At 41.3% G+C, this 26,773-nt stretch overlaps 1 protein-coding gene across 1 annotated transcript in view; it reads left to right on the forward strand.

Moving 5' to 3' along the window:
* Positions 1-26,773, forward strand: part of LOC6047129 (protein gooseberry-neuro) — a 112,106-nt gene that overhangs the window by 35,333 nt on the left and 50,000 nt on the right. The gene's annotated exons all lie outside the window — the stretch shown is intronic.

Consider the following 26,773-nt stretch of genomic DNA (forward strand, 5'->3'; position numbering starts at 1 on the left):
GCTTTTGTAAATGCAGTTTTCTTAAACCTAAGAAAAACCTAAAACTACAGAGGATCTTGTGTGTAAAGTTTAGTGGGAGGGAGCCAATTACCCGCGGCGTACTGGGGGTTAGTATTAAGAGAAAATATTCTAGCATAAATGGATCTAAGATCGTTAAAAAATATAAGCTTGATCCATTTCTAAATGTTTCAAAAGTTAAACTAGATTTAATCAATGAAAAGTTTTTAAATGTTGAGATAATTGCAATAACTTAACTATTCAATAATATCATTTTGAGAAAGAATCTGTTTTATCTGAAAATCTGTACAAATCAGTACGGTGACCCAAATATCTGTCATCTGTACGTACAGATTCTATACTCAAATCTTTGCTGAAAATCTGTACCATGACAGATAAATCTGTACATGTGGCAACGCTGGCCAGATCTTCAATGTCATGGACTCATTGGAAAGGCCTTTCAATTACCTAACCAACGATGGGTCGGATAATGGATCCGGACATAGTTTACATACATTTAAGTGAGATCCGGCTTCAAAAAAGTACATAAATATCACTTAAGTGGTCATAACTCGAGACAGGGTTGCCAGATCTTCAATGTCATGGACTCATTGGAAAGGCCTTTCAATTACCTTACCAACGATGGGTCAGATGATGGATCCAGACATAGTTTACATACATTTAGGTGAGATCCGGCTTCAAAAAAGTACATAAATATCACTTAAGTGGTCATAACTCGAGACAGTGTTCCCAGATCTTCAATGTCTTGGACTCATTGGAAAGGCCTTTCAATTACCTTACCAACGATGGGTCGGATGATGGATCCGGACATAGTTTACATACATTTAAGTGAGATCCGGCTTCAAAAAAGTACATAAATATCACTTAAGTGGTCATAACTCGAGACAGGGTTGCCAGATCTTCAATGTCTTGGACTCATTGGAAAGGCCTTTCAATTACCTAATCAACGATGGGTCGGATGATGGATCCGGACATCGTTTACATGCATATAATTGAGATCCGGGTATTTGTGAAAACACATTTTTATACATAACTTTTGAACTACTTATCGAAACTTCAAACAATTCAATAGCGATGTATGGGACCCTAAACCAAGTCGAATGCAACTGGTTCGATCAAAATCGGTTCAGCCAGTGCTGAGAAAACTCAGTGAGAATTTTGGTCACATACATACATACACACACATACACACACACATACACACACACATACACACACACATACACACACACATACACACACATATACACACACACATACACACACCCGTGAACCGTGGGGACAGGTGAGGGTCCCTGCGGAGCTTAGCTGCCAGCTACCGGGCGGGTTGCAGTTGGCGGATAGCTGTCGGCGATTGCATACATTCATTGCATCGCCCCCGGACCAGCAGCGGGAGGATGTCTAGGACGTGGCGGAATTGAACAAGGGCTCTGTTTAATTTCTTCGAAAAAAAAAAACCACATGGGTCCGTAAACACCTCTGTCAAGCGATCGAACGCCGCTATAAGTGTTTTAGCCCAAAACCTCCCCAAACCCCGAATCCAAGATGTGACGCGACCCGTGTCGAGGGATGCATGGCTGGGGGGGTTCAACAAATTCCCAGTCGATAACGGAGCCTGTGGGGCACAGGGGCGCACCCCACACGTAATTTGCCCTTACTGCGTCACGGCAGGGCACTGGCGCAGCGGACCGTATTTCCCTAGCGACTCGTGGGATTCAAAATGAAGACAAGTGAAAAAAACCAACAAAAGGGTCCCGATGCGCCCCAAGCATCGGAAAACACGGAGGTAGAAGAGGACGCAAACGTCGAAATGGCAGGAGGCGAGTCAAACGGCGGCGACACAGCAGGCGGAGTGGCGAGCGCGTTTCGTGGAAGCGGGAAGGTGTTGAGATCCCCAGTGTTGAACCAGGCGGCTGCTTCGAGTCAGCAGATAGGAGTAATTGGAGAGGAGACACCCAAGTCATCCTTGTTGAACTTCGCCGGCAGTACCCTCAGGACGGAGTCCTGCTCGGAAGGACCGCGTTGCAGGAGGTCAGAAGGAGGGTTAACGAACTCTTTGATTTCATCAAGGACAAAAACAACGTCCACACCAGAATCAAGCAGATGGTGAATGGAGTCAAGGCAGCCATGAATGCCGCAGAGCGCGAAAATAGCTCGCTGGTGGTGACGCGGAATTCACTGAAGCTCAGAGCTGAAAGAGCCGAAGAAACGCTGAACGCAAAACTGGAGGAGGAAGCGCTACGGGAGAAAAACCGAAAACGCCGCCCGGCCCAGGCTCTAAAAGGGACAGGGAAACGCCTGGAGAGGAGGAGGACGCAAAGAAGCAGAAGCAGGGGAATGGAGACAGTCCGGACCCAGCGAAGGAGCCAGAACCAGACCCAGGGAAGGAGGAATGGGAGAAGGTCAAGAAAAAGAAGCGGAAGAAAAAAAGGGAAGCAGAACGAGGACACCCAAAAACCCAAGTTTCGCAGGGAGCGTAACAAAGGCGAGGCTTTGGTGGTCGAGGTGAAGGAAGGTGTTTCGTACGCAGACCTCCTCCGGAAAGTACGAACCGATCCGGAACTCAAGGAGCTTGGCGAGAACGTGGTTAAAACCAGGCGCACACAGACCGGAGCGATGCTTTTTTGAGCTGAAGAATGACCCCGCGGTCAAGAGCTCAGCTTTTAAGTCCCTCGTCGAGAAAGCCGTAGGCTACGAGTCGAAGGTAAGGGCGCTATCGCCGGAGACAACGATTGAGTGCAGGAACCTGGACGAGATCACGACGGAGGAAGAGCTGGAAGATGCGCTGATCGTTCTTCTGGATGACCGCACGACACCGATGGCAATCCGGTTGAGGAAAGCCTACGGCGGCACGCAAATTGCGTCGGTCCGACTATCGACGCCTTCGGCGTCTAAGCTGCTGGAAGCCGGCAAGGTCAAAGTAGGGTGGTCGGTGTGCCCACTGAGGCCTGTTCCTCGAGTGACCCAGCAGATGACGAGGTGTTTCCGCTGTATGGGTTTCGGCCACCAGGCGAGAAATTGCGACGGCCCCGATCGAACCAACAGTTGCAGAAGATGTGGTAGAGAAGGCCACATGGCAAGAGACTGCAAAAATAAGCCGAAGTGCATGCTCTGTAAAGAAGGAGATGGCAATAGTCACGCGACGGGTGGCTTTAATTGCCCGGTCTATCAGAAGCTGGCCTCGGGCAAAAAGTAATGGAGGTGTCCCAGGTGAACCTCAACCACTGCGACACTGCACAGCAACTGCTGTGGCAGTCGACCGCGGAGACGGGTTGCGACGTGGCAATTATTGCAGAACCGTACCGAGTTCCACACGACAACGGAAGCTGGGCCGCGGATACAGCAAGAATGGCGGCGATACACGTGATGGGGCGGTACCCCATACAGGAAGTGGTCTCGAGGGCGTTTGAAGGATTCGTGATCGCCAAAGTAAACGGAACCTTCTTCTGTAGCTGCTATGCTCCCCCAAGATGGACCTTGGAGCAGTTTCAGCAGATGCTGGATAGTCTGACCGACGAACTGATCGGACGAAGCCCGATCGTCATCGGAGGTGACTTCAACGCGTGGGCAGTCGAGTGGGGTAGCAGATGCACCAATGCTAGGGGCATAGCCTAATGGAAGCTCTGGCAAAGCTGGACGTTAGGCTGGCGAATCGCGGAACCAGCAGTACCTTCCGCAAAGACGGTCGTGAGTCCATTATCGACGTTACGTTCTGTAGCCCGCGGCTGGCGGCCGACATGAACTGGAGGGTAAGTGAAGACTATACCCATAGTGATCACCAAGCGATCCGGTACAGCATCGGGAGACGAGCCCTGTACCAGATAGGAGCAGCCGGTCCTACGGAAGGAAATGGAAGCTGCAGTACTTCGACGAGGGTCTCTTCGTGGAAGCGCTCCATTGGTGTGATGGTCCCCAAGACTTGAGTGCCGACGTGCTAACAGCACAACTAGTGACAGCATGCGACACAACCATGCCGCGGAGACTGGAGCCAAGGAACTGTCGTCGTCCAGCCTACTGGTGGAATGAAGAACTCGGTACCCTTCGGGCAAATTGCCTCAGCGCCAGAAGACGAGTCCAGAGAGCAAGATCCGAAGCAAATAGAGAGGAGTGCAGAGAGGAGTACCGGGCAGCAAAGGCCGCACTCAAGAAAGCGATCAAATGCAGCAAGACAAACTGCTTCAAGGAGTTATGCCAAGACGCTGATGCAAACCCTTGGGGAGCGCATATCGTGTCGCGATGGCGAAGATCAGAGGCCCATCGATGGTGGCTGAAACGTGTCCCGACAAGCTGAAGGTCATTGTGGAAGGGCTCTTCCCAAGACATGATCCAACGACCTGGCCTCCTACACCGTACAACGACGAAGGGGTAGCAACGCCGAAGGTCATCTGATCACCAACGAAGAACTTGTGGCAGTAGCGAAGAGATTGAAGGTGAAGAAAGCTCCCGGCCCGGATGGAATCCCGAATTTCGCCCTGAAATCGGCGGTTCTAGCATTCCCGGACAGGTTTCGAACAGTCCTGCAGAAATGCCTGGACGAAGGACACTTCCCGACCCGTGGAAGGTTCAAAAGCTCGTGTTGCTGCCGAAGCCAGGCAAACCACCGGGGACCCATCATCGTATAGGCCTATATGTTTGCTGGACACCCTCGGAAAGCTTCTGGAACGGATCATCCTTAACCGGCTGACCAAGTACACGGAGAGCGAGCATGGCTTAGCAGCGAGGCAGTTCGGCTTCCGTAAAGGGAGATCCACGGTGGACGCCATCCGGAAAGTGGTCGAGAAAGCCGACGAAGCGCGAAGGAAAAACGCAGGGGGAACCGTTGCTGCGCAATAGTCACGATTGACGTCAAGAACGCGTTCAACAGTGCGAGCTGGGCGGCCATAGCAGCAGCGCTGCACAAAATGAAGGTGCCTGACTATTTGTGCATGATCTTGAAGAGCTACTTCGAGAACCGCGTGCTGGTCTACGACACTGCCGATGGACAAAAACCGTTGTTGTTACCGCGGGAGTTCCGCAGGGATCCATTCTGGGTTCAGCACTGTGGAACGGAATGTATGACGGAGTGTTGACACTGGGGCTACCCAACGGCGTAGAGATTGTTGGCTTTGCAGACGACATAGTGCTGACGGTAACCGGCGAAAATGTCGAGGAGGTCGAAGTGCTGGCTATGGAGGCAATCGCAATGATCGAGAACTGGATGTTCGAGGTGAAGCTGCGGATCGCTCACCACAAGACGGAGATGATACTGGTTAGTAACCACAAAAAGGTGCAGCAGGCCCAGATACACGTTGGGGAACACGTAGTGCACTCGAAGAGAGCGCTCAAGTACCTCGGGGTGATGGTGGATGACCGGTTGAACTTCAACAGTCACATCGATTACGCCTGCGAGAAGGCGGCTAAGGCGATCATGGCACTGTCAAGGATTATGCCGAACAACGCTGGACCCAGGAGCAGTAGGCGCCGCCTCTTGGCAAGTGTCGCGACGTCCATACTTAGGTACGGCGGACCGGTATGGTGGACGGCGCTGGGGACGAAGCGAAATCGAGCGCTGCTCGACAGAACGCAGAGACTGATGGCCATGCGGGTTGCAAGCGCATACAGGACCATCTCGTCGGAAGCAGTTGGCGTCATAGCCGGAATGATCCCCATCGGCATCACACTGGAGGAGGACACCGTGCGCTACACCCGAAGAGGCACGAGAGGTATCCGGGAAGCTGCGAGAGCCGAATCGCTGGCAAGATGGCAACGTGAGTGGGACACCACGGAGAAAGGCAGATGGACGCATCGGCTTATCCCGTCCGTATCCACGTGGGTGAGCAGAAGGCACGGAGAGGTCACCTTCCACCTCACACAGTTCCTGTCGGGCCATGGCTGCTTCAGGAAGTACCTGCACAGGTTCGGACATTCAGAGTCTCCTCTCTGTCCGGATTGCGACGAGTGCGAAGAAACACCGGAGCACGTGGTGTTCGCCTGCCCTCGCTTCGAGACAGCGCGAAGCGAAATGCTGGCAATTATCGGAGCAGACACCAGCCCGGATAATGTGGTGCAAAGAATGTGCGGCGACATTGCCAAGTGGAATGCGGTCGTCGGAGCAGTGACGCAGATCACTTCGGCTCTCCAGCGGAAATGGAGAGACGATCAGAGGAGGAACGACTAGAAGCCTAGTCGAAAACCCACGAGTGTGGCTGTGAAGGAGAGCACGTTATGATGGTCGGCTCTACCAAATCGGTACACGTCTCGATGGTCACAGGAGTCGAGAACCCACGAGTGTGGCTGTGAAGGAGAGCACGTTATGACGGTTGGCTCTACCAAATCGGTACACGTCTCGATGGTCCAAGGAGAGGGCTGCATATGACTAGCCGATCAAAAGCAACGCGATTCTTGGGCGCGGTTAAACCCTCGCATGGACTCATATGTATGTGGAACAGGAAATGGTTCTAGTACCCGGCATGGATCCTGTAAGTAGACTAGTGCAGAAAAGGCAACGCCTCCCCGAAGTTATACCGAAAGGTGGTCCTGGGGAAAAGGGCACGGCGTTCAAGGACTGGTTTAGTGGGTCGGGAAAACTCTTTTGTTTTCCCAACCCCACACTACCTGAGAAATGAATTCTCAGGTGTCTGATAGCAGATTCCGACCTTGTAAAAAAAAAAAAAAAAAAAAAAAAAAAAACACACATACACACACACAGACATTTGTTCAGTTTTCGATTCTGAGTAGATTTGTACACATGAAGGTGGGTCTAGGAGCTTTTAATAGAAAGTTCATTTTTAGAGCAGGATTATAGCCTTACCTCAGTGAGGAAGGCAAAACGAAGTTGACTTTATAGCTGTCGGCCACCATTGCTAGTACCAACCACTAGTGTCTTCCTTTTATCTACAAGGACTTCGCCGCCCTGGGCTCCTAAGTGTATGAAAGTATGGCACGGAGCGACGGCGCCGAATACCCATATTTACACAAAGAATTTTAGAGCGCCCGCCGCGGGATTCAAACCGGCGACCTCTGGATTGTGAGTCCAGTGCGCGGTCTGATTGATCCACACGGGCGGGACGTGTAGGAAAAGTAAGGCAAAAAAACTCAACCTGTTTATTCATTAATTTTAAAAATCTCTACATTGCACTCAATTTATTATTTATCCAGCATGTTTGAATAATAATTAGAATAAAATCAAGCTTTGCGACTAATAATAAGTAGTAGGTTCGGCAACTCTCCAAACGAGTAGCAGCCAGGGCATCTAATGACCCTACGATGATGAATAACTTTACTGCCGCGGTAAAACTACGTTACGCTACCATTTATGGAGCGCAACCTGGAACCGACCGATCGCCGTATCACAAATTTTGGGCGTCCGATTGAGATCGATGGTTCATCCCGGGGTTGATCATCTCGAGAGTCTTCTCTCCCGACTGCTGAATCATTATTAACGATTTTTTTTCGAAGCAACCATCTTGGAAACAATAATCAACCTTTCCAAGGTTGGGAGGCTACGTTTTTTCCTAAGTTCTTCCTCCCTGATCCCACCTTAGTCCGCGATTGGATGCCTCTTTGTTGGAACCGCCGCCGCAGATCATCATCATCATCATCTGCTTCTGCGGTCATGGCCCGGTCGATTGATCGTCGATCGAACACCGCCACCCCGAAAAAAAGAACCGGCCAATCCCCGGTAGCTGTTCAACGCGCCACCGCCGCCGGGCGTGAAGAATCGGGCAGCCCCTCGTCGAAAAAAGGGGTGCCGAGGGGGCGCACCAAAGGCAGAAAAATTCCAGTAGCGTAGCTGAAATTTAGTCACGGATTGTTTAAAATGTACACATTCAATTGTTTGGTTAATGATCTCCGGCTGGTGAAGATTTTCGGAAGGAGGGGGGAGCTCCTGGAGAGAAGGCCGTGTGATTGCCGGCGGAGCTTTTGGTTTGAAGTCTTTCGAAATATGATTTTCGGGGTTTCGTTTCGACTTCTTGCTGATGGTTTGAGGCGTGTGATTCATAAATAAAACGCCGCGGCAATCAGGTAGCCAAGCTGAACCCCAAAGTCGAAGTTTGATCCGCGCGGCATGATTTGCTTGAAATTTGGATCGATTTCAAGCCTCGCAGAAGCCTGAGGCATTCCAATTTCCATTCCACAAAAATCTATCAATGAATGAACGACGGGCCAGGCTCCACAATCCTGCCCACTCTCCTCTGATCGCACTCTAGAAGCTGTTTCTTAAAATAGACGGAGTTAGGGTGGTTCAGAAGTCGGTGCTTTTTTAAAATATACATTTTAAGCTAGCCAAAAATGCACTAACTTTTCGTGTCCTGAAACAAATTTGGTAACTGGCCAGTTTTTTACCAAACCAATCCTCCTTGAACCAAAATTATTCTAACAGTTCGTGAAATATTTTTTCTTTAATAATAATTGTTCCAAAGTTATTTAACATACTCTCCTTTAATTGATTCTAGACCGTTCAAAGTTTTCAATTTTTTAATAATTTAATCATTTCAAATAAAATCAAGTCATGTACTAAATTGATATTTCACCCTATTCTACCACAAACTAATACCAGAGCAGTCAGTGGCCCCATATCATCTCGCCGTGTAGCCCCGTAGCCCAGAAGCACTTTGTAAGTCCACGCCGCCTGCGGAAATTAATCCGATTAAATATTTGTTTGCTATTAAGTGCTAGTTTGTGGCTGGTATCAACTTCAAACGGCCTGGAGCTCCATCCCTTAGTGCGATGCCGACGGGGCCCAGCCACTGTCGAGCTGCTGCGGCTAATAAGTATGTAAATAAATAAATCGTAAGCGACGTGTGTCCATCACGCCAAGTGTCAGTCTGGTGTCCCCTCTTTAGGCACCCCCCCCCCCCCCCCTCCTACCGCCTCTTCTAGTGAGACTGTGTTGATGATGATGAATCGAGAGCACGAACCCCGGGCTCGCATGAATGAAACGAAACTGGAATGAAATAAAAGTTTAAACATAAATCTCGAAAAGATTATAAATTTGTCTAACGTGACGACCTTTCACTCGGCAAGACTGTCCCATGTCCGGTGACTTGTCTCGGACAAATTCTCCCGTACAGCCAATCTATCTATCACTCTTTTTTTCTCTTCTCTCTCTCACACACTCTCCGGTGTCCTCATTCTAGACCGATTCGAACGCTCCGAGTTACCTCAGCGCGGACGGCGACCTCCACAGACAGCCAGGCGCAGAGTTCCGGTGTCGTGAGGTAAATTTAAGAATATTTTTTTATTAGCAACTTTTACATTTGAATGTGTTTTTTGGCTGAAATTATTTAATGTAATTTTGTCACTTTTTCTCAAGACTAAATCGTTAATCTAATGATATTTTGAATGTTCGAAATTCTTTATCTTGAGATGGCACGATTTTGTTTCTTAACAACTATTCCTATAATTTGAATAATATACAATTATTTGGTTGTTTGAGGCAATTTTAACTTTACCTTTTAACTTTAGTTTAAGAAAACTGTAATATATGCGTTAAAAGTTTCACATAACTTTTGGCATTTGCAATCAGAACAAATAAGGGTCATCTCAGGTCAACTGGGTACACTTTTGGACTCGACCTTCACCGATTTGGACCGAACGGAACGTTAACAGAAATTTCAAGTTTGGTGCCAATTTGACCATCCCTCCTTCTTTGACATCGCCCTCTTTATGACGATTAAAAAAAAAATCTTTTATTCGTAACTTTCAAACTATTAGACCAAAAGACTTTCTTCTGGTTGCATTTTATAGGAAATTGTCCAAGAAATTCATTAAAAGTAAATTTCTTTGCAGTTTATGGTTTAAAACGTGATTTTTACAAAATCCATAATTTTATATATCCGGGTCGCCTGACCCTGGCATTTCACACAAAAATCAATGCATATCTCAAACTAAACCATACCATTGCCGAGAAAAAGGCCTCTATAAATAAAAACTCTGAATTTCCTACGCAAACTGGTAGAATAGAAAAACCATAAAAAAAAACAGAGAATAAAAATGAATTTAAAAAGTGACAAAGTATTTAAAGAGCAATTCTTGCACAAAATAACCTTCTGATCTCAAGAAAATAAAAAAAAATAAGAAAAGTCAGTAGAGGTATATGATCTGAGCATTTTTCAAAAGTTTAGTTAATTATAATGATCCAAAGTTTTTACAAAGCCGGATTTTTATTAAATTTGTTTTGGGATTCAGCAGTTAAACTTCCATTTTGCCTTCCTCACTGAGGTAAGGCTATAATGCTGCTCTAAAAATGAACTTTTTATTAAAAGCTCTAAGACCCACCTTCATATATACATATCGACTCAGAATCGAAAACTGAACAAAAGTTTCGATAACTAGTTCAAAAGTTATGTATAAAAATGTGTTTTCACATAAGTCCGGAACTCATTTATATGCATGTAAACGATGTCCGGATCCATCATCTGACCTATCGTTGCTTAAGTAATCGAGAGACCTTTCCAACGAGTCTACAGCATTAAAAATCTGGCAAACCTGTCTTGAGTTTTGACCACTTAAGTGATATTTATGCACTTTTTTGAAGCCGGATCTCACTTAAATGTATGTAAACGATGTCCGGATCCATCATCTGACCCATCATTGGTTAGGTAATCAAAAAACCTTTCCAACGAGCTCTCAACATTGAAGGCAACGCTGTCTCGAGTTATGATCACTTGAGTGATATTTATGTACTTTTTTGAAGCCGGATCTCAATTAAATGTACACATCAAAAAATCCGATGCACATCACCTTCGTCAAAATAAACACCTAATATTTCAGACTGCATGTACATTTTTTGCAAACACAAAAAAAAGTTGCAACTGACGGGATTCAAACCCAGCACCAACAGTAAGGACTGGCGCATTAGCTCACTCGGCCTTGAGGATAAACGCATATATGAGCTTGACATTTCGGTCAAGTAGCTTTCCCATACTGATGGGCTACATATTTCTGGGTGTAAAATCACATAAAATTACATAAAATAATGCAATTTTTATTTTACACCCAGGCCTTTTAGACACAGCAGGATTACTACTTTTTTAGCTGTGTACACAGTAAAAAATTGTGTAAATTTGGAAGGTTAAATATTACCTCTTTTATGATGTAATTTAACCTCAATTTAGACTGAAAAAGCGACATTACAAAAGAAAAGTTTTAAAATTACACATTTTCAGAGGTAAAATTACACATTTTTTTCTGACATAAAAGATGTACCTCTTCCCAGATGTAATATTACCATGATTTTTTTTTCTGTGTATGTAAACGATTTTTGGATCCATCATCCGATCCATCGTTGGTTAGTTAATTGGAAACCTTCTCCAACGAGTCCATAACATTGATAATCTGGCAACCCTGTCTCAAGGCTCTCGGGTTATGATCACTTAAATTACACAGAAAAAATAAGTTGAATTTTGGATTGTTGAAAATTTGGTAGGTTGAATATTACCTCTTTTTTGAGTAATAAATATTCTGGGGTAAAATTAATCATTTTTTTTTGCCACAAAATCTGTCACCAATTCCTGATGAATATAACCATCATTTTTTTCTGTGTATATCTGTGTACTTATTTTTCTGGAATAAAAAAATAACTGAAATATATGTCCAAACCACTCATATTATAGAGCGTCCAATTTCCCGTCCCGGGAATTCCCGGAAAAAAATATTTTCCGTTTCCCGGGAAATTTGTAAATTTCCCGGGAATTCCCGAAATACAAGCGGAAGTATACATTTTCCTGCCTTTTTGGCATCAATGTTTTGAAATTATACAAAAAATAATTATGAGGGAATTTCATTCATTTCAACCTTCATATTCATATTGAAATAATTAACTTTTCTGTAAATTTTATGTCAAAGTATTAAAATTGAGATTTGTTTGACATTTTTGTTTATTGTTTGAAAATTGAGTTAATATAATAAAATTATTATTATTATTATTCGGTTGTTTGATAAGAATTTGTTTAAAAGTATTCGAGAAATTACTGTTTGTTATAAATTTATAAAGCACGTGAGCTACGAAGGGCATTAGCGGGTTGAATATAGATAAAATATCGTTTAAGTTTCAACCACTTTTACACTATGAAAATTATTTTAATCTAATTAATTATTTTATTAATTAATTAGGCCATAAAACCATATAACTAAAATTATACCATAATTGAAACCATGAAAAATGATTAAAAACAACGTCGTATCATATGAAATTTACCCAAAGAATGCAACCATATTTTAAAAACTTGATCCAATTTTTTAAAACTTTGAATTGTGATTTCACGAAATAGTTTTTCAAGTTGCATAGCGTTAGAAATTACATGTTAAAGGTAAATTCAATGTTAATCTATTTATTCACAAGTTGAAAATACTTGTTCTGGAATAAGTTATTTGCCATGAAAAACAATATTTTTGCATGATTTTTTCACTTTCAACTTTATGATCACTGAGGCAAATTTGAAAACAATTTTATTGTTGTGGACAGAGCTGAAAATGTCAGGGGTCCTGACGCATACACGATTTTTTCAGATCCATTCACTGAACCGCAAAACCGTGACATAAACAAACCCGACTCAGTCGTGAGTGCCCTAGCTCACTGAGCAGCTGCAATGCGAGGCAGTAGTCGACCAACGCTCATTCGACGTTGCACGCACACACATAAAGAAACAAGTTTTTACACAAAAAGTTGATATTTATGCGTGGAAATGTAATTTTGAATATAAGTTATGGTTGTTTTAAGTGTTTTGCACAGTCTAGAAACATTCAATTGTTTAAAAATAGTCAAAATAGTGTTTAGAGAGGATTTTACGACACGAATTGAGTGAGTGTAGCTCATTTTTTTTACGTCTCTCATTCTCCAGCAGCCGACCGGCACGAGTCAGGCGGCAGTGGTTGAACGGACACAGTAGGCTTACAGTCAGATGCTAGCAGTGAACTGACATTTTGGTTTGCTTCATGTGTACGCTGGGTTGGAAAAATTTTGCAGGCCTGGTTGTGGAGCATAGATTTTCACTGTTCAAACACTTTGAATAAAAAAATGCTGCTCGGCAAAAAAAAACAATTTTTTTTTTATTTGGTAGGATTTGAGAGACAGCATAAAAAATTGGAAAATCTTTATATTTTCTTAAAGTTGCATGATTTTTCTACAAGCAGTCAAGCCATTGAATGATCGTCAGACTCATTTTGACCATTGAAGTTGCTGTTCTATACAATTCTGTTGCAAAATATCAATCAGAAACAGGATCAGAAAAAAATCGTTAAATTTCAAATTTCCCGGGAATTCCCAGGATATCCCGGGAAATTTGTTGAAAATTTCCCGTTTTCCGGGAATTTTGTAACCCCGGTAAATTGGACGCTCTACATATTACCCATTGTTGGTAAAAAGTGAAGAAGGCATCAACCACATAGGTGGATTAAGTTAGTTTTTTTCTAATACTAATAATTTCAATTTTAATTCAGTTTTATTGGTGAATAATCAAGTTACAATAGGTTAGATTTACGTACATTACAGAGACTTTGAATTCATTTCAGATGTGTTTTGCATCATAATTCATTATTGAGCAATTGGAAATATATAATAAGGCATAATCAAAAGTTAGAAAAATTCAAAAAAAAACTTACTACATTAATACTAATAATAGTTTAAAAAAACAACCCATGTGGAAGTACCTACAAGATGACTTTTACAAACCCAACATTCCCTTCCAGCACCTTCATGACAACTCTGTCTAATTTGAAATAATTTACGAAACACTTCCGAGCTCCCTGTGCGCGCACGATTCTTGCGGCGTGCGCACACTGCAGTTACGTCAAACCCGTTGAGGTCTCTTGCATCGAGCTCATGATCCAGTGCTCTTCGTCCCCTGAAGCGGCCTCGACCCATGCAATCGCACGACGGGAAAGTGCGGCCAGCCAACCAACAAAAAAAAAGAAAAGAAAGCGAAATCTGCATAACATGCCTGTAACTTTAATATCAAAAGTCGGATCAAGATCAATTTGGAGATTATATTTGCCTTTTGTGTTCGCTTCGGCCTTCGGCTGCGTGGTTCTCTCCCTCATGCACAAGAATAAAGTCTTGGAGTTCCGAAGTCGCCGCCGAAGTTCATCGCGAGGTTCCTTCGGGCAGTGGATTTTCTTCTGACTTCTTTCTTTTTTCAGTCTTCGCAGAAAACAAAGCGAAGCAAAATGTATTAATAAATTTTTAAAACAAGTCACTTATTGCATACACTACCAATGGGAAAGGGGAATTGAAGGTTGAGTGGCTGGACAAAGGACTCAGCCAAGCATGTGTGGAATACCTGACCAGGCTGGGCTGACTGTCGATATTAAAATGTTTGATGAGAATATCGCAGAACTTCGACACCCTTTTTGGATGGCGTTGTGATACCCTGCCATAATTGCTTTTATAATAACCTTAAAAATGACCTTATATTTTTTTATCGAAGTTTAATTTCAGCAATATAATCTAATACCGATTTCTCTCTCGAAACTGTTCCACAGTGAGCACCACTCATTCACTTAATCTCTCACACTTACTCGATCGCTCACTCACTCGCTCACTCACTCACTTCAAAACAAACAATTTCCAAGTAGCAATCTTGCCACCAGAGCACGACCCCATCAACTTTACCCACACACACGTGTGGGATCCATTCGGGTTTTTGGGTATTTTTGGCCACCTTTTAAGGGTCGGTCTTGCGTACCCACTGAGGGCGCACACCATGCGTGTGTGTGCTCGCGAGCGCGTTTTCAAAAAGTGATAATGGGCGGAACAGCTTCGGTCATCAACTCAACGGCTTTTGGGACCGATGCCGCCGCCGCCACCACCGGAATGACGAAGAATGAGGAGAAAATTTCCTGACGGTCCACGCGTGTTGGCAATCAACGCAGGATTCCAGAAGGTTGCTGATGGTGTCAATTTCCAGGAAAAACAAGTCGCATTTGCAGGGAGTTCGGGAAGGGACTGCACACCGGTCAGATTGATCACTTTGTTGCATGTGGATGATTATAATGGGTCATCTTTTCAACACGTCAATCACTTGCGGAGAAACATGGTGTGTTCTTATCCTTTTAGAAGTTATTAGTTGCAAATGACTGTTATTATGATGCTTAAGATGTCACACATCTGGATCGAGCGATGATGCAATAAAATTTGAAGAAATAATGTGTTTAGCATGAAGGATTTTTTTTCCATTTTTATCGAATAATGTTTTAAAACCTTACATAATATTTTAATTTTCATCACAATATTAAATGTCACTTTATTAACGATTATGAAATGAAATACTCGCTTAAATTTTTTTTTTAACTGCCAAGAAACATAATTGAAAACTTTTTTATTGATGGTTAAACTCCAAGCAAATTCATCTTTTAATTTTAGTTTTTAAAGAATAAAATTCAATAATTCTAATTTTTCGGTCCACATAATAAAATTTCGTTTAAAAAGAAAACAAACAAAATATTTACTTTTTACTTGTGTACCCAAGTAACATTTTTTATACTAACTAGCCACCACCTTGTTATATTGTAGCATCTTGATTGCTTAATAGTTTTTTTTGGGCATTCACCGCAACCAACATGCAAGAGCTAATTAATAGGTTCTAACAAGGTTTTATGTCTCGGACATAAAACCTGGTAAAAATAAAAGCCGACTGGCTTTCAATAAGGTTTAATGAATGTTTCAATAGATGCTTGACAGACGGCAATGCCATGCCAAACGGTTTTATCGCATGCTTCGTTTAAACCAAGGTGTTGTAGCTGTCAAATGACATTAGGCATGTAAAAAGCTCACTTAAAACCACAAGCTCCGTAAATAGCATTTATCGCGGCCATATAGCAGTGCATAAATATGGCGCTAAACGCGTGGTCTGATTGAATATGATTGACCGCCATCTTGGCAGAAAAAAAAGCTTAAATTTGATGAAAACACACAATTATGATGAATTTCTGGCGTCGTTAGCACAGCCACAGAAATTCAAAAATAATTTAATGATTTTTGCAAAAAATGGCAAAGAAAAAAAACATGAAAAAAAAACTGTGATTGCAGAAGAATATTTTTATTTATCGATAAAATTTCAACCGCAGCTGAATTACAACCAGCTCCATTATTTCATTTGGCAAGACGAAAACTTATTTTTTGCCAGAGTAAAATCTTTTTGTCATAAGACGCATCAAGACGTATGAAAAGTAGGCCGTCCCAAAAAAATGAAAAGTTGTCAAATCTTCGGTGCTCACCCCTAGAATGATAGATTAGGATGTCAGGAACAATGTTTTCATACAACAAAAAATTCCCAAAAATGGTTTACAACTCGCGCGCGGAGCTTGAATGAAATAAATGCATTTTTCGAGTATTTTTCAGAAATGCGAGTAACAATCATACTAAAGTCATTCAAATTTGGTCGCCTTGGGCTTCAAGTTATAGTTTAATGTCCGCTGAACAAATTCCTGTACAGACATAGTCCATAAAAGCTTGTGTTTGGGCATGCAGCCGAAACTAATGCATTCAGCTTAAAGGAAATTTTATGGAGATTATTTTGCTTTTTTTTAACATTCAATTTATGTCCACGCAAAGCCGAGATATTTGCATTTTAGTGAGCAAAAAGTGACGAATTTTCAAATTTTTCTGTACATAAGCGTTTTTAGCATAAAACATTGGCTACTATGATTACAAACGGGAAGGCATATATTTTGGAAATTTTTAATTTGCTCGCTCAAAAACGATGTTTGTTAAAAACATTTCATGAAAAATATGAGATTTTCTCACAATGTGACGTAAGCGACATATTTATAAGTACTGCTCTGTGCTCTTCTCGATATGAACAAATTAAGCTCTAATGGGTAACTTTTATTGTAAAAATATTTTTTTATAAATGAATTTGTTTCATTCAAATGTACATACATAAAAAAATCACGTTCACAGCTTGGAGATGTGAACTTTTATAATATTAATTTTGATTTATAATTATTTGCGTTTACGTCACATTGTTAGAAAATCTCATGTTTTTTTATGAAATGTTATTAACAAATATCATTTTTGAGCGAGCAAAATAAAAATATCCAAAATATATGCCTTCCCGTTTGTAATCATAGTAGCCAATGTTTTATGCTAAAAACGCTTATATACCAAGAATTTTGAAAATTCGTCACTTTTTGTTCACTAAAATGCAAATATCTCGGCTTTGCGTGGACATAAATTGAATGTTAAAGTAAGTAAAAAAGTAAGTAAATCTTTCCCAGTTCCTGAGGGGAACACCCTTGAAGAGTATCGGGGCCGGCATTTACAAAGCGGATTCAGTGGCAGTTTCATTCTCAACTTAATGTTAACATGTTAAGGTTAATGTTAACATTCCATAGGTCGCCTCCCTAAGGTGTCGTGATAAGGTCCTGTTTGTGACGATACACTGCCTTCCCTTTACTAAGCAATCGATTCCAGAAGGGAAAAGATCACCAGTTGTGTTGGTCCGAGCCGGGATTTGAACCCCGATCTACCGCTTACGAGGCGGAAGCGTTACCACTGGGCTAAGTGGCTCGGTCATGAATGTTAAAAAATGCAAAATAATCTCCGTAAAATTTCCTACAAGCTGAATGCATTAGATTTGGCTGCTAAATTTTTTGACTCGTTTTGGGGAGTCCCTAAAACGCCCTGCCATGCCCAAACACAAGCTTTTATGGACTATGTCTGCACAGGAATTTGTTCAGGGGACATTAAACTATAACTTGAAGCCCAAGGCGACCAAATTTGAATGACTTTAGTATGATTGTTACTCGCATTTCTGAAAAATACTCGAAAAATGCACTTTTTTCATTCAAGCTCCGCGCGCAAGTTGTAAATAATTTTTGGTAATTTTTTGTTGTATGAAAACATTGTTCCTGACATAATTAACAGAAAATCAAAGCTATCTTTGAAAAATAAGCTAGCAGTTTACAAACAAATAATTTACCCCGTTATTGAGTATGCAGTGCCTGTTTGGGAGTGTTGCGCTAGAACTCATAAATTGAAGCTCCAGCGTGTCCAAAACAAGGTACTCAAAATGGTTTTGAATGTTCCTGGCTGGACAAGATCAAGTGAGGTTCATGAATTAGCAGAAGTAAAAATGTTGGATCAGAAGATTCAAGAAAAATGTTTGAAATTCAGGGAAAAATGTGCTTTATCTAAATACCCCTTGATTCAAGGATTGGTTTAGTTTATTGTAAGTTTAAGTTACCCAAGTAACATTTTTTCCAGGAGTTCTACAAGAGCTCTTCAAGATAGCTACAGCATAGCAGTTTGGACCGCGGTAGGATAAAACTCTCTTCAAGTACTCTTCCAAACTCCTGACGAGGAACTCTTGGAAAAAAATGTTACTTGGGTAGTTTTAGGTTAGGTTATGTTCTCATTCATTTTTTTCTTTTCCTCATTGTACCTAGTGTTACAAAAATGATAAATCATATACTTTTAAAGTTATGAAAATGAACAGTGTTTAAATCACGCAAAGCAAACTAAAGCTGAAGAGCCACAGCTGACCACTTATTATGTAAACCAAATGTAATTATTATAAGAAAGATTCAATAAAGTATATGGGTAATTCTCTACCAACTCACACGAAATCGGGAAAAGTTGCCCCGACCCCTCTTCGATTTGCGTGAAACTTTGTCCTAAGGGGTAACTTTTGTCCCTGATCACGAATCCGAAGTCCGTTTTTTGATATCTCGTGACGGAGGGCGGTACGACCCTTCCATTTTGAACATGCGAAAAAGAGGTGTTTTTCAATAATTTGCAGCCTGAAACGGTGATGAGATAGAAATTTTGTGTCAAAGGGACTTTTATGTAAAATTAGACGCCCGATTTGATGGCGTACTCAAATTCGAAAAACGTATTTTCATCGAAAAACACTAAAAGTTTTAAATTCTCCCATTTTCCGTTACTCGACTGTAAAATTTTGAAACATGTCATTTTATGGGAAATTTAATGTACTTTTCGAATCTACATTGTCCCAGAAGGGTCATTTTTCATTTAGAACAAAATTTTTCATTTTAAAATTTCGTGTTTTTCTAACTTTGCAGGGTTATTTTTAGAGTGTAACAATGTTCTACAAAGTTGTAGAGCAGACAATTACAAAAATTTGATATATAGACATAGGTTTGCTTATAAACATCACAAGTTATCGCGATTTTACGAAAAAAGTTTTGAAAAAGTTACTTTTGCGTTTCTCTTTGTTTCGTCGTCCGTGTCTGTCGCGGGTGACCATGAACGGCCATGATCGATGACGACCAACTTTTTAAAACTTTTTTCGTAAAATCGTGATAACTTGTGATGTTTATAAGCAAAACCCTTATGTATATATATTAAAATTTTGTAATTGTCTGCTCTACAACTTTGTAGAACATTGTTACACTCTAAAAATAACCCTGCAAAGTTAGAAAAACACGAAATTTTAAAATGAAAAATTTTGTTCTAAATGAAAAATGACCCTTCTGGGACAATGTAGATTCGAAAAGTACATTAAATTTCCCATAAAATGACATGTTCCAAAATTTTTACAGTCGAGTAACGGAAAATGGGAGAATTTTTAAAACTTTTTTAGTGTTTTTTCGATGAAAATACGTTTATTCGAATTCTTAGTACGCCATCAAATCGGGCGTCTAATTTTACATAAAAGTCCCTTTGACACCAAATTTCCATCTCATCACCGTTTCAGGCTGCAAATTGTTGAAAAACACCTCTTTTTCGCATGTTCAAAATGGAAGGGGTCGTACCGCCCTCCGTCACGAGATATCAAAAAACGGACCTCGGATTCGTGATCAGGGACAAAAGTTACCCCTTAGGACAAAGTTTCACGCAAATCGAAGAGGGGTCGGGGCAACTGCTGTGTGAGTTGGCGGAGAATTACCCATATTTAATTCAAAAAAAAAAAATTGTTCCTGACATCCTAGTCTATCATTCTAGGGGTGAGCACCGAAGATTCGACAACTTTTCATTTTTTTGTGACGGCCTAACGAAAAGTCATTTTTCTCTAACTCCTAACAAGGTTTTAACAAAGGTTTTATTAAGGCTTCGAGGAGGTTGATATAATTCAGTTTTAAAGCCTTGAACTTCTATGTAGGTTTTATAAATAAGCCGAACCTTTTGTGGAGGTCCATTTTGGTTTTAAGTGAGGTTTATCTAGGTTCTGGGAAGTTTGTTACGACTAAGCGGTTTTAATGTTGGTTTTGGCTGATAACTTCTATTCTAGCGGATGTGACAGCTTTGATAAAGCTTAAAATGTTACTTGGGTAGAATCTGCTGTTAGTCTCCTGGAAAATCTCATTTTTGTTATATTCAAGAGATCAAATCGAACAAATTTGGTTGCCAAACAACTTTTTATATTTTATTTTGAGTTTGTTATTTATACGCTTTTTAGAGGCCGGATCTCAGATATGTTGAAGAAAACGTTGTCCGGATCTCTCATGCGACATGTCGTTGGATAGGTATTTTAAAGAGCTTTCCAACGCGTTCAAAATATTGATGGTCTGACAACCATATTAAAAGTTATAAGCACTTAAATGTTATTTACGCACTTTTTGGATTTTGGATAGCACCTTTTAAATGTGAGGAAGGCGCCAACCACCTAAGGGTGGATTAAGTAACATTTTTTGTAAATAAAGGAAGTTGTCACACTAAAAATAATGTGTTGTGTATAATAAAAAAAATAGAACACATCAAAACTCAAAAGCTTTCAAGACCAATTAAAACCCCAATCTTCATCAACCACAGTAACGTTAACTGACTCAATTTTCAATCATCCCGAAAATGCCTTGGTAAACAAATTAACTTTACTCCTCTCCAAAAAGAGACATTATCCCTACGACGTTATCAATTTCGCCCTTATCGTTTCCCAAAATTTCCCCCGAGAGATGGCGAATTCCTCTTGATTGATGTCGTCCTTCTGCAAAGTCGTCCTCTCCAAGTAGGGCAAAGCCCAGCCGCCTTCATCAGCTTATCAAATTTTTAAATTAAAATATTTCCAAAGTCATGCCAACAATCACAGACCTTGCTCTTCAACATTCCTGTGGAGCATTTACGTGAATCTTTGAAGGGTTTTATTAAATAGGTGTACTCTGAAATGTAATTGAATAATGCTTGATTATTTATTGTGAGTGTGATTAAATTTTAAAAACAAAAAAATATAGTTTGAAAAACAGAAAATACGCCCTTTTCAAACACCACGCTCAATCGTTTAGCTCACTCACATTCAATCGCAGTCAAGAACATCCTTCCAAAAGGGAAAAACACGTCAAAACAAGAAGTGTGAGTTAATTAAATGATTACCTTGATAACACCGCTGCGCCGACAGTTCTTTTCTTTATTTTCTTCAATCGACCTTCTCTTTTCCCCTGCATCGACTGCAGCAAAAATTAAAGAAAAAAAAAAGTTTAAAAAATGCCGACAAGAGAAATCACGCCGAAACACAGACACTTTGAAACCGAGAAAGAGAAAAAAAATCGATTGATTTCGATTTGATTGATGAAATCAACAGGCTGTTGGAAGGGTGTGAGTGTGTCTTCTTCTTCGTTCAACTTCTCACACACACCGCGGTTCACATGGTGGATGCTGTCTCGTTGCCTTCGGCCGGGCACACATTTTTCTTTGACGGCTGGTTTGAGGTGTTGAAGCTATTTGTTTGTAAAAGTTTATTATAGGAATTTAAGATTGCCTCAGGTGCTCTTTTTTTTTGGTTTCGGGACCGACTCATTCAAGCGTCAGCGTTTTTTTTTTCGCTCCCTCTCGCTCGCCTCTTTCTATTGTCTTTTGCTGGTCGTTCGTTTTTATTCGTTGCTCACGGAGCTGCTGCGAACGACTTTTATGAAGTTTTAAGATTGTGGGGGTAATCTCGTCGTTGAGGAGTTCTAATTTTGTGTCGGCAATGCTTCAGAAGGACTTGTATTGAGAGAAGATAGTAGACATAGTCGATGATTTTTTTTACATTGTGACACAGTCTAAGTAAAGCATGATCACTCAAAGTCATGGTTCTGTGAACTTTATGCATATAACTATTGAGCAACTCTCTACGAAAGCGGCCAATTTCGACCATTTTTATTTTTTGTATTTTTTTATTTGACTTAAACTTTGTGGGGGTCTTCCCTATGACCAAACAAGCTATTTTGCGTCATTAGTCTCCATACAATTTTGGCTGCTGTCCATACAAAAATGGTATGTAAATATTCAAAAAGCTGTAACTTTTGAGTGAATTTTCTGATCAATTTGGTGTCTTCAGCAAAGTTGTAGGTATTGTTGAGAACCTTTTGAGAAAAAACAGGTACACGAAAAAAAAATTGCAGATTTTTTTAACAACTTTTTTTCACTAAAACTCAATTTCCCAAAATATGTATTTTTTGATTTTCGAGATTTTTTGATATAATTTAGGGGACAAAAATCCACAACTTTTGAGCCATAGAGAAACATGGTCAAAAAATCTGCCGCTGAGTTATGAATTTTTGAAAAAAACAGTGATTTTTGGAAAAAAACGAAGTTTCATGCAAAAACAAATTTGACATTATTTTTTAATGCAAAATTTAATTTGCAATCGAAAAGTACTTTACAGATTTTTTTATATAGGGCTCCATTTTCAAGATATAGCCACCGAAAGTTTGATTTTAGCGTAATATTTGCAGTTTTTCAATATTTAAAAATAGTGACCATAAATGACCATTTATAATTTTTGCCTTCCTCACCTTACTGAGGAAAGGCTATAAAATCACTCGAAAACTGAACTTCTCAATTAGACCTCCTAGACCCACCTTCATGTATACCTATCGACTCAGAATCGAATTCTGAGCAAATGTCTGTGTGTGTGTGTGTAGGGATGTGGGTCTGTGCACCAAAAAATATGCACTCGATTATCTCAGCACTGGCTTAACCGATTTGGACCGTTTTGGTCTCATTCGATTCGTCTTGGGGTCCCATAAGTCCCTATTGAAAATTATGAAGTTTAGTAAAGTACTTCAAAAGTTATGCTAAAAAAACGATTTTGACTAAAGTCCGGAAGATTGTAAAAAGGGTGGTTTTTGTAAGAAACCCCAGCATGTTATACATTTTTAGAAAGGTATTTAAAAGACCTTTCCAACGCGACCAATACATTGAAGATCTGACAACCCTATCAAAAGTTATTAGCAATTAAATGTTATTTATGCACTTTTTGGAAGCCGGATCTCAGATATCACGATGAAAACGTTGTCCGGATCTATCATGCAACCCGTCGTTGAACAGGTAATCAAAAGACCTTTCCAACGCGTCCAAAACATTGAAGATCTGACAACCCTATCAAAAGTTATAAGCACTTAAGAGTTATTAATACACATTTTGGAGGCTAGTTCTCAGATATTTAGATGAAAACGTATTCCAAATATATCATGCGACCTATCTTTCGATAGGTATTTTAAAGACCTTCCCACGAGCGTGTCTATTTTGGATAGCATTACCCTTTGAATGAGAGGAAGGCACCAACCACCTAAGGGTGGATTAAGTAACGTTTTTTTTGAAATTCAGAAAATTTGCTATAAAATTGTCTAAGAGACATTGAAGATTGGACCTCGGGTTGCTGAGATAGAGCCGCTTTAAGAAAAAGAAACACGAAAATTGAAGTTTTCTTAATCTCACCAAAATAACCCACCATTTTCTAATGACGACATCTCTGCAACTAATGGTTACACTACTCGACAAAACAAAACTTGTGTCAAGGGATTGACGATATCTCATCGGTTCCTCAGAGAAAAGGCATCCCCGAATCCGATGCAATCGACAGAATTTGATTTTATGTCCACGCGGACTGACGAGAAGCTGGTAAATTTTTTAACATAAAAAAATCGAACAATTTAAAAAACTTGCGTCTCCTCCCAACTATATGAGCCATCTACAAAAATATGGAGGCGCCTGGTGCATAGCCATTTCCTTTAAGCACAACGGAAACAACCAATACAAATGTATAAAAAGTTGTCAAGTTCGGGGGTCCACAGCTAGCATTTTTGTACGATTATAAAAATAAATATTAAAAGTTTAAAATTAAAATATTTGAAAACATTTTTTTTAAATATATTTGTTTACTAAAATTTTATGTTTCTCAAAGGTCTATGGGTACTTCGGGATGTCCATGGTAATCCAAGGACTCCCTAGAGTTAAGATCTATGAGTCTACCGCCGTAACAAGCAAGAGGTCGTCGGATTTTGACCCCGGGTCATGTGCGTATAGCACCAGTGGATATGGTAGACTACTATATGAATGTAATGGGATGTACATTAGGGTGGGTACGGATTTTCAAAAGTTCTCAGATCAAGTTCTGGTGTGATTCCCCTTGTAGGGCATACCCATAGGGACTCTCAGGCCAAATTTCAGCTCATTTGGTTGAAAACTGGCTTGTCTCAAGCAAGTTCAAGTTTACATGGGATTTACTATGGGAAATTTTGAATTTTCGTTCATTCGCTCCTACAGGCCTGGGGGAAACATGTAGAAACTTCTAGGATGGCCAGAAATGTGCGGAATTGTCTGGAGAACAACTTTCTCTAAGAGACCAGGTCGATTCGTTCAACCCCCATCGAGCTCAACGGCAATACATCCGGGGTTTTCGGAACCAACGGTTTTCCCCAGAAAAGCAACAAACTTTCCTTAGCATGCTATGAATGCTTGATGAACACCGCGACGCCACATGTCAAACAGCTACCACGTGGACTAGCATCGCCTATAAAAAATTACTTTTTATTACTTTTTGAACCATAGAATTAAAATTTATGGTGATCCTGATGCTATTTAGCTGTATTCTAAACCTCCAAATAAGAAAAAAAAAAGTTATGGTGCAAATTTTACAATCACGTGGTAGCTGTTTGACATGTGGCGTCGCGGTGTTCATCAAGCATTCATAGCATGCTAAGGAAAATTTGTTGCTTTTCTGGGGAAAACCGTTGGTTCCGAAAACCCCGGATGTATTGCCGTTGAGCTCGATGGGGGTTGAACAAATCGACCTGGTCTCTTAGGGAAAGTTGTTCTCCAGACGATTCCGCTCATTTCTGGCCATCCTAGAAGTTTCTACATGTTTCCCCCAGGCCTGTAGGAGCGAATGAACGAAAATTCAAAATTCCCCATAGTAAATCCCATGTAAACTTGAACTCGCTTGAGACAAGCCAGTTTTCAACCAAATGAGCTGAAATTTGGCCTGAGAGTCCCTATGGGTATGCCCTACAAGGGGAACCACACCAGAACTTGATCTGAGAACTTTTGAAAATCCGTACCCACCCTAATGTACATGGTCATCCAAGGACTCCCTGGAGTTAAGATCTACGAGTCTACCGCCGTAACAAGCAAGAGGTCGTCGGATTTTGACCCCGGATCATGTGCGTATAGCACCAGTGGATATGGTAGACTACTATATGAATGTAATGGGATGTCCATGGTCATCCAAGGACTCCCTGGAGTTAAGATCTATGAGTCTACCGCCGTAACAAGCAAGAGGTCGTCGGATTTTGACCCCGGATCATGTGCGTATAGCACCAGTGGATATGGTAGACTACTATATGAATGTAATGGGATGTCCATGGTCATCCAAGGACTCCCTGGAGTTAAGATCTACGAGTCTACCGCCGTAACAAGCAAGAGGTCGTCGGATTTTGACCCCGGATCATGTGCGTATAGCACCAGTGGATATGGTAGACTACTATATGAATGTAATGGGATGTCCATGGTCATCCAAGGACTCCCTGGAGTTAAGATCTATGAGTCTACCGCCGTAACAAGCAAGAGGTCGTCGGATTTTGACCCCGGATCATGTGCGTATAGCATCAGTGGATATGGTAGACTACTATATGAATGTAATGGGATGTACATGGTCATCCAAGGACTCCTGGAGTTAAGATCTACGAGTCTACCGCCGTAACAAGCAAGAGGTCGTCGGATTTTGACCCCGGATCATGTGCGTATAGCACCAGTGGATATGGTAGACTACTATATGAATGTAATGGGATGTACAAGGTCATCCAAGGACTCCCTGGAGTTAAGATCTATGAGTCTACCGCCGTAACAAGCAAGAGGTCGTCGGATTTTGACCCCGGGTCATGTGCGTATAGCACCAGTGGATATGGTAGACTACTATATGAATGTAATGGGATGTACATGGTCATCCAAGGACTCCCTGGAGTTAAGATCTACGAGTCTACTGCCGTAACAAGCAAGAGGTCGTCGGATTTTGACCCCGGATCATGTGAGTATAGCATCAGTGGATATGGTAGACTACTATATGAATGTAATGGGATGTACATGGTCATCCAAGGACTCCCTGGAGTTAAGATCTACGAGTCTACCGCCGTAACAAGCAAGAGGTCGTCGGATTTTGACCCCGGATCATGTGAGTATAGCATCAGTGGATATGGTAGACTACTATATGAATGTAATGGGATGTCCATGGTCATCCAAGGACTCCCTGGAGTTAAGATCTATGAGTCTACCGCCGTAACAAGCAAGAGGTCGTCGGATTTTGACCCCGGATCATGTGCGTATAGCATCAGTGGATATGGTAGACTACTATATGAATGTAATGGGATGTCCATGGTCATCCAAGGACTCCCTGGAGTTAAGATCTATGAGTCTACCGCCGTAACAAGCAAGAGGTCGTCGGATTTTGACCCCGGATCATGTGCGTATAGCATCAGTGGATATGGTAGACTACTATATGAATGTAATGGGATGTACATGGTCATCCAAGGACTCCCTGGAGTTAAGATCTACGAGTCTACCGCCGTAACAAGCAAGAGGTCGTCGGATTTTGACCCCGGATCATGTGCGTATAGCACC

The sequence above is a fragment of the Culex quinquefasciatus genome, chromosome 2 (genome assembly GCF_015732765.1).
Source record: "Culex quinquefasciatus strain JHB chromosome 2, VPISU_Cqui_1.0_pri_paternal, whole genome shotgun sequence".
Classification (NCBI taxonomy): domain Eukaryota; kingdom Metazoa; phylum Arthropoda; class Insecta; order Diptera; family Culicidae; genus Culex; species Culex quinquefasciatus.